Genomic DNA, 15,891 nt, shown 5'->3' on the forward strand with positions numbered 1-15,891 from the left:
ACTTATATGTGGAGTCTAAAAAAGCTGAACTCATAAAAACAGAGAGTAAAGTGGCAATTACCAGGGGCTGGGAAGTTGGGGGATTGGGGAGATGCCATTTAAGGTTACAAACTTGCAAGCAGTAGATAAATAAGTACTGGAGATCTAATGCACAGCATAGAGATTACAGTCAACAGTACTGTATCATAAACTTCAAAGTTGCTAAGAGACTAGATCCTAATTGTTCTCATCACAAAAAGAGAATGTTAGTTATGTAACAAAATAGAGGTGCAGTTAAAGCTAAGGTGGTCATTATATTGCAATATATAAACATATCAAATTAACACACTGTACACCTTTAACTTACACAGCGTTGTATGTTAATTATATCTCAATAATAATAATGTTAAAAGATTAGAATGGAGAGAGAAAGGCTGAGCATGCTGGTGTTAATTCTCCCTAGTCCTCCAGTATCGGGAATGGCTGATGAGTCGAGTTGATTTTTCTCCCCCAATCTAGGTGGCCACTAACAAGCACAACTGAAGGATCACTCCAGCTGGTAGCACTGAAGGAAGCCATCACCCATGGGAACATCATAAGGAAATGGGAAGGTTACGACCTGATCAAAAGAAGTTACAGATGTCCTGGCAGCATGAGAGGCATCTGTGTTCCTGCAGTCACATTAACAAATGCAGCAAATCAGGGTACCCTTTCCAAAGGCCAGGAGCTGGCCATTTTTGCTTGGAATGTTGTCACTTCTGGTGGGGAATCCTCTGGTCTTTTGACAGAGCAAGTGACATCTCAAAACTTCAAAGGTTCTGACAACTTTTAGGGTCAACCAGACCCTCCCACCTGACACACATTCCAGAAGAGTGAAGCAAAGTCGCCCTTTTGCCTGAGCACAACTAAGGGAACAATTTCTGGCAACCAAAGACATAATGAATATGATCTAGCTCTCCTTTTCTCCTTGCAGGGAAAAAGAGAAAAGAATTGAATCTGGGCCAATTAATAATGCCATCCACTGGTTTGTGTCCAAGACACTGAACCTGAGAGTAGCAACCATTTCCAAAAGATGACCTATTCCTGGAAGAAACACATCACCTTTCTCCCAGTTTGTCTTTTAAGGCTCTGTTACCTTGGAGTCACTTCTTTATACCAGCAGCAACATCCCAAATTAGTCTCCATTCACAAATTATCTCTGATGCAGCCTTGCTGGGAAAAGTTAAATGCCTATTTAACTAAAGGAGAGTCTGCTGCCAAGAAGTTGGCCTGGGAGAATGGCAGTAATTACATGATGATAATATTTAGGATCCTGCAGGTATAACAAAGGCCCCTTTCTTTTTCTCAGGTGGGGACAGGTTAACACATAGTCTTTGTCTGGGAAAGCATGTAGGCAAGAGAGGAAAGAAACCATTATAGGGGTGTGAGAAAGAGGAACCGCAGACAGCAGTGAGGCTGGGAAGGGAAGCTGACTTCTGAGGGCTGGAGGAGCGCTGAATGCTGGGAGGGAGAGAAGTTTGATTTTAATATTCATAAGATATGGGCCCTGTGCATTTCAGCCTAAGATGTACCTAGAACAGGCGAGAGATGAAACAAAGCTTTTTTTTTGTTAAATGGTGATTGTCTGTGGGAGGCAGGGCAGGGATGGAGTCTGTGGGAGGCGAGGCAGGGATGGAGGCTGGGCTGGGAAGGTGTGTAAAGGAAAGAAGATAAAGAACTACTGTCATCATCGAAAAGGGTTATTTTAATGAGTCTCGCGCTGTACACTTGGCTGGAGATGTGAGGATGCTAAAGTTCTCGGCAGACCTCACGTCAGTCTCACAAGGTGGGAAGATGGAAATCTGAGTCCTATTAACCAGTTTTTCCTCTCTCCAGTTGTGTGATCTACTGCACATCCCTAACACAGCCAGGAAGGGGAACTGGCCCAGCCACCAGCACACAGCTCTGCCCACTGACAGAGGGACACCTGCCCACCTGGTCAGCAGGAGCACCAGCACTATCTGTGTGCTCCCGTGTGTCAGGTGGTCCAGAGGTCGGTCTGATGGATGCATCCTGCAAATCTAATACAGAAGTAAATTTGTGCCACTTCCTTCAGCTAAAGCAGTTTCATCCGGTTCAGCCCACAAAGAAGATAAATGAAATGCACATTTCAGGGCCAGGGTTCCTAACATGTGGGAAGGGGCCTGTGTTTCTAATTCATCTCTGCCCTAATTGGACAGATTCCAACCAGGAACCCTGAATCCCAGATCCACCTATTTTTCTCCCCTTCTCTCTCTCTCTCCTCCTCTCTCTGGTGGGATTTAACTCTGGCTAAGACAGTCTGAACCTTAGAGGGCCACGGTACAAAGACCAGGTTGCTGTTTTTAGCATTGGTCAAGATTTTCTGCACTGGATTTTGGAGCGTGGAGGGCTGGGGGAGGAGGAAAAAGGAGAGGAATTTAGCCAGAGTGTCTTCTCTCACTGTATCAAAGCCAAGTGTGACCTGGGCTTGGTGTCAGATCCAGCACTGTTTACCTTTTAGGTGAACATAGGGAAAAGATGCCGGGAAATTCCCCCACTGGAGGACTGGGGTCGGGCTGGGAAGGAATAAGGGAAAGAAGGGGACATAGATTCTTCCTTATGCTTCCACTATTGCTGTTTTTTCTGTTTGTAAATAGAACACATATTCATTATAGAAAACTGAGAAAATACAGAAGAGTCTAAAGAAGGAAATTAAAACACTCACAATATAAAAACTCAAGGGCAAACACCATTAACCTTTTGGAGAATTTTATCATTTTAGTAGTCTTAACAACCCACTTTCTTCTTTTCATAATTATTCTGTGGGCATTTTCCAAAGACCTTGCAAAATCTCCAAAAACATGTTTTTAAATCATCTGATTCATAACTCATTATATGGATAAAGTATGTTTTTTAAAAGTATTTCATAAAGGTAGCACTTAGGTTTTTTTTTTTTTTTTACTTTCCCTATTATAAAAAAGATGCTCCAGTAAATAAACACACACACACACAGAGACACACACATGTAATAGAGAATTATAGAATATATGAATAAAATAAAATAATTATTTTCTAGAAGTGTATTCATAGGAGTAGAATTATCACATTAGCTCCTGATATTCTTCCAAATCCTAGCAGGCAGAAACTTTCTGGAGAACAGTCTCAGCTTTACACACAGGGGGCTCCAACATCTCAGCTTTACAGCAAATGGCAGCTCAAACACCGAAGATCTCTGGTTCACTTGCACTGAAGTGTGTGTGTGTGTGTGTGTGTGTGTGTGTGTGCGCGCGTGCGCGTGTTTGTGTGGGCACCCGCATGAACATGCTAGGAGGGAATAGGGTGCACCTGAGCTGTATCCTTGTTTCAGGTGGTCCCTTGAATTTCTCTGCCCTCTGACCTGCCTGGATTCTGGAACAAATCTCCCTGGCAGCTGTGGTCATCCTGAGTGTGTGACTCACTGAGTGTGTGAGATGGATTTACTGAGAGGACCTGGGACTGCTGGGGCTTTGGGAGGGTGGGGAGTGTCAAAGGTCTCCCCATTTTCTCAGATACATGGGAAAAGGATCTCATTATTTCCCTGGAGACGACAAATGCATACCATTCCCCTCTCCCTCCCCTAGCTCCCTCGGGGACATCTGAATGAAACCTCATACGATTTTACTTTTACTGTAGCTTTGTAGGGAAAGGCCATGTGAGGGAGTGGCCAGCCTGGAGGGCAGTGAAGGGAAGGCAGGGACAGAAGTTGGCAGTGTTCACCCAGCATGTCCAGGGAGAGAGGCACGCTAACCTGGGTTCCCCCCAAAGGCTTTGACTGTAGTGGTTCAGGTGACAATGATGCATCAGGCCCCCCGACTTCACTCCACACTCATTCAGCATCCTTGTAATTGATGTTTGGCCCCTGGTAGGGAATGAAGCATTTTTGTCACTGGAAAGAATCATCCCTCAGTAGAAATGAACAAATCAGCATTTTGATGTGCATGCTTGAGCTGGTAGGTGAGTCAGCCTTCTGGAATCTGTTTAAACCCTGGTTATTGTAGGGCTGAGGGGCAGCCTCTGAACATGGCAAAGGCAGTGAGCTAAGGTCACTTGCCAGAGTCTTCAGAAGCCTCGTCTAGCCTTCTCATAGTGACCCCATAAACCTCACGGTGTCCATCAGCCAACAGAGGCAGGTGTCTTTAAAGGCAACACGCAGGCATGTGCTCACTTCTCCTTGGTGACTCAGAACTGGCCTAGCAGTTGTCAGACTCCTGCTCTAACACTGACAGGTCCATGTACACTCAATCTATATACACATGTAACTTGTTTGTCTTTTTTTCCCCTCCCAATATGGAATTTGAATTACTGACAACCACAGAGTTGATTATGTCCTCAGATATGTACATGTAAATACAGGACTATCCCATGTGGCCAACTATACAGTTGCTCTCTGTGATGGATCGAATCGTATCCCCCTAAATTCATTTGAAGACCCAACTGCCAGTACTGCAGAATGTGACCTTGTTTGCAAATAAGGTCGCTGCAGATGAAATTAGCTAAGATGAGGTCATACTAGGGTAGGGTGGTCCCCTAATTCAATATGACTAGTGTCCTTATAAAAAGAATGCCATGTGAAGAGATCAACACACACACACACACACACACACAGACAGAACGCCTTGTGAACACTGGAGTTATGCTGCCACAAGCCAAGGAACTACCAGAAGCCAGGGGAGAGGCCTGGAACAGATCTTTCTCTAGTGCCTTCAGAGGAAGCATGGCCCTGCTGACACCCTGGTCTTGGATTTGTAGCCTCCAGAACTGAAAGAACACATTTCTGTTATTTAAGCCACTTGGTTTGTGGTCCTTTGCTGTGGCAGCCCCCAGGACACTCATGCACTCCCCTTCCCCTGGGGCTCAGAAGCCTGCTAACCTTGGAAGAACTCCTGGCTTCTTCACAATTCTGCTTTATACAGAAAGAGCAACCAGAGTCAGGCCTGGTATATAGGTGGGGAGACTATGTCCCAGAGAGATGAAATGATTCACTTGAAATTGCTTTCTTACGAAATTCTTAAAGAACAAAGCCAAGAGAAATGAACTCTGCCAATGTGCTAATTGTCTGCCAACTGCTTTCCTCACATGCAATGCTACTGACCCACCTTAAGGTTTGGCCTATGAGATGCCCTGTCCTTGCACGTGGAGTGGGCACAAATGAGTAGCAGATCAGGGGGTGTTGAAGGAAAACATCGAGCCAAGTCTGGCTAGAATGTTGAAGGACCCATTTATGTAAGTCAAACCTGCCAACAGAGAAGGGTGTGTACACCTAAGGTATTTATTTTCATGCCATGAAATGCCAAAGAATGCTTTGAATTTTTTTTAAAAAAGCATTTTTCACCCTGAAGTTGGAACTTCCTGGGTTCCCAAATTCTTGTGCAAATATCTGGATCAGAATCACATTTTAAGGGCCTGGTCGTGAGGGATTAAACATACGAGACTTTAAAAATGAGCTGCAAAGTAAAGAGGACCAAGCAGGGCTCTGGAGTCAAGAGATGCAGTAGGAGTTCCAGCTCTGCTCTCATCAGGGGTGTGACCTCACGCATCAGTGCTTCTGGGTCTCGTCTCTAAATTGGATGACCACACCGAGTTCCAGAGGATCCCAATGAAACGATGTATGTGGAAGTGCTTTATGAAGGGCAAAGTTGTTAGGCAGCACAAGCAGCTGGATCTTAGCTGTAAAAGAAGACAGTTCAGAATTCCAAGGCAGCATTGTATCCCAGTGTTGACAGCTGAGTTCACGTTGATCTTTGAGGTGAACTTTTGACTCGAAGAAGCGAACTATGGAAAGGATTTGGGGAGAGCCAAAACTCAATTTTTTTTAGCAAAAAATGTTGTGTGTAAGTTCATTTTCTGGGGAGAGAACCCATGGGTATAGGGTGTGTGAACACTCCATCCTTCTTCCCAAAGGCTCCTTCCAACCTTCTTTAAAAAAAGAGTGTGCCTGGTAGGGGAAGAGCACTCAGTAGAACGGCAGGGAGGGAAGGAGCTGGGGAACCTTAAAACAAGCGCTAACAACAAACCTTGAGACCTGCATTCATCAAATCAAATCATCAATAATTCCCTTTTATGACCTTCTAGGTCTTACTTAACACCTTACCATACCCACCCTCCCCTCCAGCAGGCCATCTTTCTGTGACTCCTTTTTATCCCCAGAAGGCTTCACTCGTGTTTTTTGGGGGGAAGTAAAGGAGAGGTGATAGTAGTGTTAGGTTATTAAGTAGTGTCATTTGCCTCAAATGTACCCCTCTGCTTACTGGAACTGGGTGTTCTCTATACTCCCAGAAGAGGCTCTGGTATCAGAGTGGCTCTGTGGGGGCATCAGGCTGCTGCTGCCCCATCCCACTCCCCCAGGAAGATGTGTGAGAAAAAAACCTGAACACAAAAGAGTTGATCCTGCTAAGCTTTGGGTGTTTGTCAGAGAGTTAGAAGGATGCAGGCTGGAGGTAGAGTGAGCCGGGGGAAGGGAGGTGAGAGAGCTGTGACTCACTCTGCAAGAACTGGGTTTCTCAGGGACTGGGAAAGCAAGCACAAGTGACCTCAAATCTAGCTGACAGAGAACATTGATTTCTGTTGTGCAGCGCAGCCAAATGCATTTAGCTTCTACTTAAATATTGCCAGGAAGAATTTTTCAGTTCTTATATTAAAATCCAATTTTTAGGTCACCTTTAAAATTTCCTAGGTGTCCCTTTGAGGAACTGCATTCAGTAATGATGTCTCAATTCAACAAGACATCTGGCTATTAATGATAATGCCAATATGTATTTCTCCCTTCCTTTTTCAAAGAGTAGAGAGAAAAAGGAAGACATTCATTCTTCTAGAGCTATTTTATTGTCCTGTGTTTATAGCACTACTGTGTATATGTGTGTGTGTGTGTGTGTGTGTGTGTATATATATATATATAATCCTGTCTCTAACAGTCTGCCTCCAGGCTTACTTGTCCAGCAACCATTAGCCAAGCCCAAAGATGGTATATATCAGCAGCAGGAAAGCAGCAGCTTAATAACAGCTACAGAAAGAGCAAGAAGAAAGTGCAGTCTTTTTTGTTAGCTCCCATGGCTGCACTATATCATAATTATCATTGCATACTGCCACTATATTCCTTTAATCTGACTTTAGGTGACAGTACAGAAAGCAAAAGATGCTTTTACTCTCATATGCCTTACTGTTAAAATGTATACAGAATTTGTGAACTGACAATTATCAAGAATTAAAGAATATTTTATTATCTAAACTACTTATCATTGTCATATTTAATCTTGCAATAGGAAAATTTCAACTTCCCTCCTTCATGGAAGCTGTCTAGGAAACGCATCTCAACAATTTGAGACATTCTCATGTGGTGGGTGTTCCCGGCTTCCTGCTATTTTCTCACTCCTACTCCCCTCCACCTCCGCTCTAATGAATATTCAGCCTGCATCCTTCAACTACGATTTTGAATAGGATGCTTCCTGTTTTCCTATTAAAGATTAACTGCCTAAAGGGGATTGTTTGGTAAGACCTTGCAGCTGGGAATTCCTGTTTATTTTTCATTCTGACCCTGGTTCTGGGAACAACATATATCCCATAGTTTCCAATAATGTCCAATGCTTTGTTAGCCCTGACTCTATATTGTGTGTGTGTGTGTGTGTGTGTGTGTGTGTGTGTGTGTGTGTGTGTGTGTGTGTGTGTGTGTGTGTGTGTGTGTGTTATATATAAAACCCACCTACATCTTTCATCTCCCCATGAGAAAGGCAGGGACTAAGTCTTATTAATTTCTCTTTTCTGCTTCCCATCATAGTGCCCAGAATGGAGCAGAAGCTCAGTAAAATTTGTTGAATGGATGAAAAGGCATAGTGATTATAAGTTCCAGAGAGAGGTGATCATAATCACCCATCATTGTCCTTAGGCTAGAAAAGGATAAAGAGAGATGAAGATTCATTTGTGCCCACTATGTGCACTTTTTGGCAAAGCAGTGATTACTTAGGCATGTTGAAGCATGACTCAGTGGGTCTTGGAATTGGGTTTTATTCTTCCGTCTTTCCTAGCAGTGGATTTTTCCACGTTTCTCTCAAGTGCATGGTAGCTGCTATGACTTTACCTAGTTACAGGGGCTCCATGGATCACAAATCCTGTTCCTTGTTTGTTGTGTGCCTCGGAAGTCAATAGTCAAGGATGTTTTGTGAACTGTTGGTAGTTGTTACCTGGGTAAACTGAGATGTTTTGGAAGAATTAATTCAAAGGCAGGTGATGGTTTTGTCACTTTACAAAGAATTATGAACAAAAGCATGTGTGAAAGCATGATTCTACCAAAGCTGTGTATAAATGTGTGGATATTTGCCATATAAATCATATAGATTCTTGATCTATGATGTGGACTGTATGGGATTAGCGATGAAGACATGTCAGTGAATCTCTTTGCAATTAAAAGGAGATCCATGAGTTTCTTTCCTGAAGGCTTTTGGGATGATGTTTTGTATTTGCTGTCTGGGGGAAGAGACAGAAACACCTTGGTATTTCCTTTGGACTCACTTTTAAAGGCTGCAAACATACTTTACAAACATTATTTCATAAATCCTTAAACCAAGCCTGGGAAATAGTTGATATGCTTAACATTTACTAAACCTTCCATAGCTTCTTCTCACCCAAGGGGATTAATTTCTCCACCATGGCCTCTGCTTCCCCTCTCTGAGCTCTTTCTCAAGAACTGACCTCCAGCTACACTGAACTTCTGGGTTCATATGCATTTTCTTGCCTTCAGCTCTTTGTGTCAACTGTTTCTTCTTTCAGAGATACTCCTCCTTCCTGTTCCCTCCCCTCCACTTAGTCCTGCTTTAAATTGAGAAATTAGAACGTCACCTCCTGGAGGTGAACGTCCTGGAGAAATTAGAACGTCACCTCCCAATTCCTGCACTCAGGTCCCCTTGCTATTTGCTTCCTCACAGAGGCAGCTGCAAAGAGAAATTAAGAGCCCACACTTCATACATTTTCAGAGGAATCAACTTTTTAAAGTTATTTTAGATGTAAATAGGAAATATTTGAGCTCAGGATTGTCCTCTTTGTGATAATCCATGTCCTTCTATTTATGTATTTGAAATGATGTCCGGTCAAAAGTTGCTGCCAAAATTACATTTTAGAGGAGTCAGGAAGAGCCTGTCAAACATCTTGACTTGTAGTTTGGATGATTTTGTTTTGTCAGATTACCTTGGCTGCCCAAGGAAAAAGTAAATCACACACCAATCCTTGACTTCTTCTTTTGGTTAGTTTAACATATTATTAGTGGTTTGACCATAATTCAAATTCCATTATTAGGAACATCTGAAGAGTATAGGACTTTTCTAATTATATTAGAAAATGCTTTTATTTAATATTACTTAAAATAAGTAGTATGCAGAGGCTTAGAAGCCCTTGGGTTATATAAGCTGCTTTGTGATAATATTATTTTAATCAGTTAGGTATTTGTTACTCTTAATAACATGCAGAGCAGCAAAAGGGTCAAGAGAGCAGATTCTGAAGAAGACCACATGAGACGTAAAGTAATTATCTCTGTGGTTCAGTTGCCTTATCCATGCAATGGAAACAACAATAGTACCTACTTCACAGAATTACGATGAGGGTTAAATGAAATAATGCATATAAAGTGTTTAGGATTACACACAGCAGAAAGTAAGCTCTCAGTAAGTGCTATATATATATACATTTTCATCCCATAGAAGTACTTAACTTGAATACCATTATCTAGATGGTAAAGTTGTGGCTATTATAATTTCTAATATGACATCTGATTCCTTTGCTAAGCTCTGAGTTTGTTTATTTAAACCCTGGAAACCATTATAATAAAGTTAATAGGAAGAAGGAGGTCCCTTAGGGTACTTGGCAGTTCCTGAAAACAGCCCAGAGTTAGTAACTGGATGGTCCCCAGGTAAAATCCATGCAAACAGGAGATGAGAAACCCTCTGGGGTCCTTACCCTTCCTCTTTCACTTAATTATGTTCAAGTCACTTCCTTAGGGCTAAGTTCTTTTAAGATGGATCACTGTAAGAATATTTTTATTACAGCACAGTTGGGGTCAGAATGTTTTACAAATATATAAAGATGAAATTAATTTGTCCCTAGCCTAAGGTGTGTTATATTTGCTTTGTATAAGTACTTAACTAAGAGTTAGTGGATTCTGGTAATCTGAGGAGAAGCTGTAATGTTTAAACAGAAGATTTAGCCAACTTGCAACTAAGTCACTTCTTTAGAAACTGCTTCACCCTTTACAGTATGTCTGATTTTGTTTCCTGGAGATATCAAATGGCGAATGAAAATAGTCAACATGTATAAAGTTTTCACAATTAGCCATTGATAAAATGAGGATTAGAAGATTCTTCTGCCTTGCAGGGTTGTTATAATGGTCAATGAAGGTAACTTGAAACGGTGCCTTGCATTTAGTTAGTGCTCAAAAATTGTTTTAAATGAATAAAATAAAAATGAAATGAAATGGTTTCAGTACAGGTGCCTGTCATTAAGTTTTTGATTGCCAGGGTATCCATTTCAAACACATCATTTTGAACAAATGTATTGCCAGCAGTATGACACAGCTACTAGCAAAACATCTAGGTTCCCTTTTAGAAAGCCCTGGATAATCTAGAAAACTGATCCCTTGAGTGATCCCACCTCTCCCTACCCATGTCCTCATTCCAGCTCTGAGATCTAAATTCACCAATGAAGAGTGAAGTCTCAAAACGCTAGATACCCAACCGTTGGTCTCTAATACAGGCAGAGCTCCTTGTCTGCATTCCCATCCACCATGACCTTGCTGTGTGGCCCTGGGGCATGCCATGTACCCTCCAGGACTTGTGAGTAATAAATCTTGTTCTTCACAGTTCCCAGATGGTTGTTGTTGAGGTGCATTCTGCCATCATAATAAAAACCACAAGGGCTGGTCCAGCTACAACACTGGCTCAGGCTGGGGAAATGTCTGTGGGGGCTTCCCCAAGTGGTAGAGCTCAGGTGAGGATCTCAGGCATTCCTAACTGATAGCATCAATATTAATAGGCTGAGACCCATATAACAAGGGTATAAAATGGTATCTTGTAACCTGGCATAAATTAGGTGCTCAATAAAGGGTAGCTGTAATTATGATCATAAGTAGTATTTTATTGCCATGATGACATTTCTCAAAAAATACAGGTTAGCCTTACAGGCCATATTTTTTAAGAATTATCAAACAATGAAGACTTAAACAGTCAGTTGAATTTCTCTTATATGTTAGTCTCCAGAATGTGCTCTTGAACATATTTCTTTTACAAAATTAATTTTGTTTTTTTATTATGAAAATGTTAGGTGTTAATTATAATAATTTATAAAATATAGAAAAAATTATACCTAGTTTTATCACCCAGAGGTAACCATATCCATACATAAATATTGTTTCAGCCTCTTTTTCTACACAAGAGTCTTTTATTTTGAACACAGTTGTGATTCATTCCTTTATTCATTAAAGAAATATTTAGAAAATGCTTTCTGCCAGAATTGTGCTATGTATACTGTGATTATATAAATAATTTTGCATCCAATTTTTCAGTTAATAGAAAGAACAAACATTTGTCAATATTATTAAAAACCCTTTGTAAATATAATTATGCTTTGTTTAACTACACCTTCTTGTTGGACACTTCAGTCTGTTTCAAAATTGTAATGCTGCAGTAACATTTTGGATGTTGAGGATGCTTTGTTTAGGAAGGAATCCTAGGTGTGGATTTACTGGGAGGAAAGCTATGAACAGTTTGAGACTTTTGATACATTTGCCAACCTGCTTTCCAAAATCGGGTCCAGATGAATCAAATGGAGAGTCCACTGACATACAGAAATATAGAAAAAATATGGAAACATATAGAAAACACATTTTCTATATAGAACATACAGAAAAATGCACTAACCCCCCCCCTCCCCCGCCAGTATATCTCAATTTTAAGGCGCCAGTGACAAAACAGTGAGGAGCTGGCATTCAAGTCAACTTTGTTTCTCAAATACTTGAAATTCATTTAGAATTGCCAGCTTGTTGGGAGGTTGTTACCATGCTTAGAAAGAGCAAGAAGAGTCTGGCTGAGATGCCTTGTTCCTAATCCAGTGTCTCCTAACAGCACAGAGCCTTGGGAATTTAAACAAGATGTCTCTTTGGTATGCCCAGAAGTGCCTAAAACCATGACAAAGCCAGGACAAATATAGCTGACCCTATGCACACAGGAGTTTCATCTAACAAGTAAAACCAAACTTTCTTTAAAGGTTTAGAGTTTCTTTCATGTTAAATATACTTATTTATTTTTAGATAGGAGGAGCTCTGGGCCAAAGCAAACCGTTTAATAACATCTTGTATTGTCTTGTCTTGGAGGAAATTAGCCAGGAATTTGATTCATTTTTGGTCATGACATTCCAGGAAGCCTTTAAGCTGACGGTAGGAAACTAATACTTTCTGAAAGTAATTTTGGCCAAAAGAGACATAGACTTCTGAGGTAGAAGATATAGACATCGCATGCATGTTTCAATTCAATTACATTTTCTTTCCTTTCTCTCCCCGACCCTGTCTCTTCTGTCTGATGTATGATATACACATTTAGGAAATTTAGGTGACTTCAATAATATTTCAAGATTTTCCTTATAGACTAGTAACTGAATATAAAGTTCAGAAATCCGGTTGTGAGTAAAAAGTTACACTATTTACCTGTTTGGCTTTTGAAGTCCTTTCCAGAGGCATTCACCTAAAGGCTGAGTGTTTAGCCAACTCTTAAAATGCAAAGATGTGTCACTCCTTAACTGGTTACAAGTATTATACACACGAGGTCATGATTTCAATCGCCATATGACACTGTTAGATGTATTCTGTTTCATCATCAGACTACCCCATCCTCCACTGAACTGGCATGTGGTGTTTAAGGAGAGTGAAAGCAGGTAGACCCAGGGAAGGAAGAAGCATGGAGGCAGAAGCTTCTTCTACTGATCCACTAGCATGTGCAATTTTTTCACAAGGAAGTCTAGATAAAAGAGTAATGGTAGATCATTCACCACAAATTCATCACCAGCATGGAAAGGAACTGCATTAATGGTGGTGGTGTAGTACATTCATGTGTATGAAGGATAGTTCATCACAAAGTATAATATATAAAATCACTATTTACAAATAAAGACACATTATCATTAACCACAATCAGCTTAGGTCCCTTACTTTCTTATCTAGTTTATTTACTTATTCATTCAATAAATATTTATGAAGGGCCCATCATGTGCCAAAGTTCGTATGTGAAAGGTTAATTCTTTTTATCTAGAGAGGATGTCATATGACACAACCTTTAGCAAATCATAAAACCAACCTAAACCCTTGTAAATTATCTGAACTAGGAGTGACTTGGGTATGCCAATATATCAAGAGCAACTACATCGGTATAGTAGCAATCTATACAAGGTAACTGACTTCCTGGGAATAGATAAGGCCAACTAAAATCAGAAAGAGTGAAAAGGAAAAAGGGCTGGGTATGGGAACATAGAGAAACTAGCATTCCAGGGACTCTGGAGCAGAAGCCATTAAAGATGGTTTAGAAAGATGATGGAAAGGGGACCACATTTTCTCTTCAAGTCAAACCAAGATTTTGCCATCTTAGAAATGTGGAGGAGCTTCTGGAAAAGGGCAGCTTGACCAAATCAGAGATTCAATTTTCCCTGGGGACTCTGTGTCTAGAAACTAGTCCTCTCTTCTGCTGTCTTAGGGAGACTTTTCTCCTCCTATAAAACTTTAGTTCAGATGTGGACATCTGAGACATTTGTTCCCATAGCATGGCTGAGACAAGGCTACTATATTTTCACATGATGTTTCTAATTCCAAAGGCAGGTTCTCTCAACCTCTCCCTCCATCTACAGTAATAAACATGGTGGGTGATGTTAACTAGGGCCATCTGGGTAAAATGCAATCATAAGTGCAGAGAATAAAATAAATGGTAAAACCAGTGTGCCATGTTAAACTCCATCACTTTCACAAGGAAAAAAAATTTCTTCTGAAAAATAAATTGTTTATTTTTTCTATTATGAGAGTAGAACACTTTCATTATAACAAAGTTCAGGCAAACTTCAAGATTTCAGCGACAAAGATGACATTCCAAACACACACGCACTTGGCCCTTTTCCTCTTCCAAGTTCTCAATGAAACGATGAAACATTCCAGTTTCTCCAGAAACTTTAATCTCTATCTACTAGCTGCTCTGGGTTAGTTATGCTTCTGTGATTCATTACTCTGCTCATCAAAAAATTCCTTTGACCTGTCATACCTTTTAAGTTACATCTGCATTTCTTACCTTTCCTACGTAAGTTTCCTATAAACATTCCCACTGTCTCTACTTATTCAACTCCTATTTACTTTTTCCTCCTTTTTTAAAAAAAAATTTTTTTGGAAGAGAGAGGTAGTTAGGTTTATTTATTTATTTATTTACTTACTTATTTTTAATGGTGATACTGGGGATTAAACCCAGGAACTCAAGCATGCTAGACACACACTCTACCACTGAGCTATATCCCCTCAACAACTCATTTTAAAAGCCAATCTTATTTGGCTTCAATCACCATTATTCTACTGCCATTGAGCTTATAAAGTTAGAAATAATTGATTCTTTTCAGTCCCCTCCCCCCTTCTCCCATCTCTTTGTGATATTTTTCAATGTTGACCAAGTCCTCACTCTCCTTTTTTAAATAACTTCCTTATAAAATTTTAACATTTTTTATTGAGTTATAGTCATTTTACAATGTTGTGTCAAATTCCAGTGTAGAACACAATTTTTGAGTTATACATGAACATACATATATTCAACTCTTATAAAATTCTTTTCAATTCTACTTTGTCTGAAGTTAAAATTTTCATGATTCTAACTTTCTTCAGGTCTGGTTAATTTATTGCAGACTCTGAAGACCCTTTTGTGGGTTTATTTGTTCAAGATGCACATTACATTGGATTGTGCCTGTTTATTTTTAAAGGTAAAGAAACAAATTACTGTGGCGAAATCTGGTTGGCAGCCCAGGTACACAGCCATTGAACTAAAGAGCTGGTGTCTGGAACTCTTTCTGTGCAGAGCTGGAAAGCACTAAATCACCCCAGCGATTTGTGCTATCTGGCAGACATAATCTGATTTATGTCACATACATTTGCATAAATTAGTCTCACTTTCCTTCATCCTGCTTAACTCTCTCAAAAGGAAGACCTCCCAGCCTTACGGAAGATGGGAGCCAGAAGGCTGAGCTGTGGTGACCATCTGACATTGGGGAGTGTTGGCCTGTAATTAACCATTGTAATGACTGCAGGGGGATGTACTGAATTCCTGACACAGAGAAGGCTAGACCCTTGTTTGCTCCACAGAGAGAAAATATTTTGAGATTCTTCCTCGTTTTTGCAGGGATAACACATATTTGGGGATGTGAAAGCTTAATCAATTGTAGACCTCTGCTTTCTGATTTGGAAAGGGCATTATATATAATGTTGTTTTTTTGTTTGCTTTCTGCTTCTGTTTTTAACTACAGTTTATAGTCAAATAGAAACAAAAGCATATGCTCCCTTAAATGACTTCAGGTGATGCTTTCTCAAAACACTGCTGGTGAAGCTTGAGGACACCATTAGAAACGTGGCTCATCAAATGCTAGCACAAGGAATAGGGGACTGAACCCCTGCAAGGCATGTTTCCTTGGTGGACCCAAATACTTGTTTCTATCCATTTTTGAGTTTTGAAATGAGACATTCTTTCCAGGCCCTTCTGTAGTTTTTGCAAATTCCCAAACCAACTCAAGTTGTAGTGTTTTCCTTTTGACAGTGAAAGACAAAGGATGTGCTGAAGAACTTGTACTGAGAGAAGGGTTTAAGCTGTAGAGGATTCAATAGGATTAGAA

This window comes from Camelus dromedarius, chromosome 22, assembly GCF_036321535.1.
Source record: "Camelus dromedarius isolate mCamDro1 chromosome 22, mCamDro1.pat, whole genome shotgun sequence".
NCBI classification, from domain to species: Eukaryota; Metazoa; Chordata; class Mammalia; order Artiodactyla; family Camelidae; genus Camelus; species Camelus dromedarius.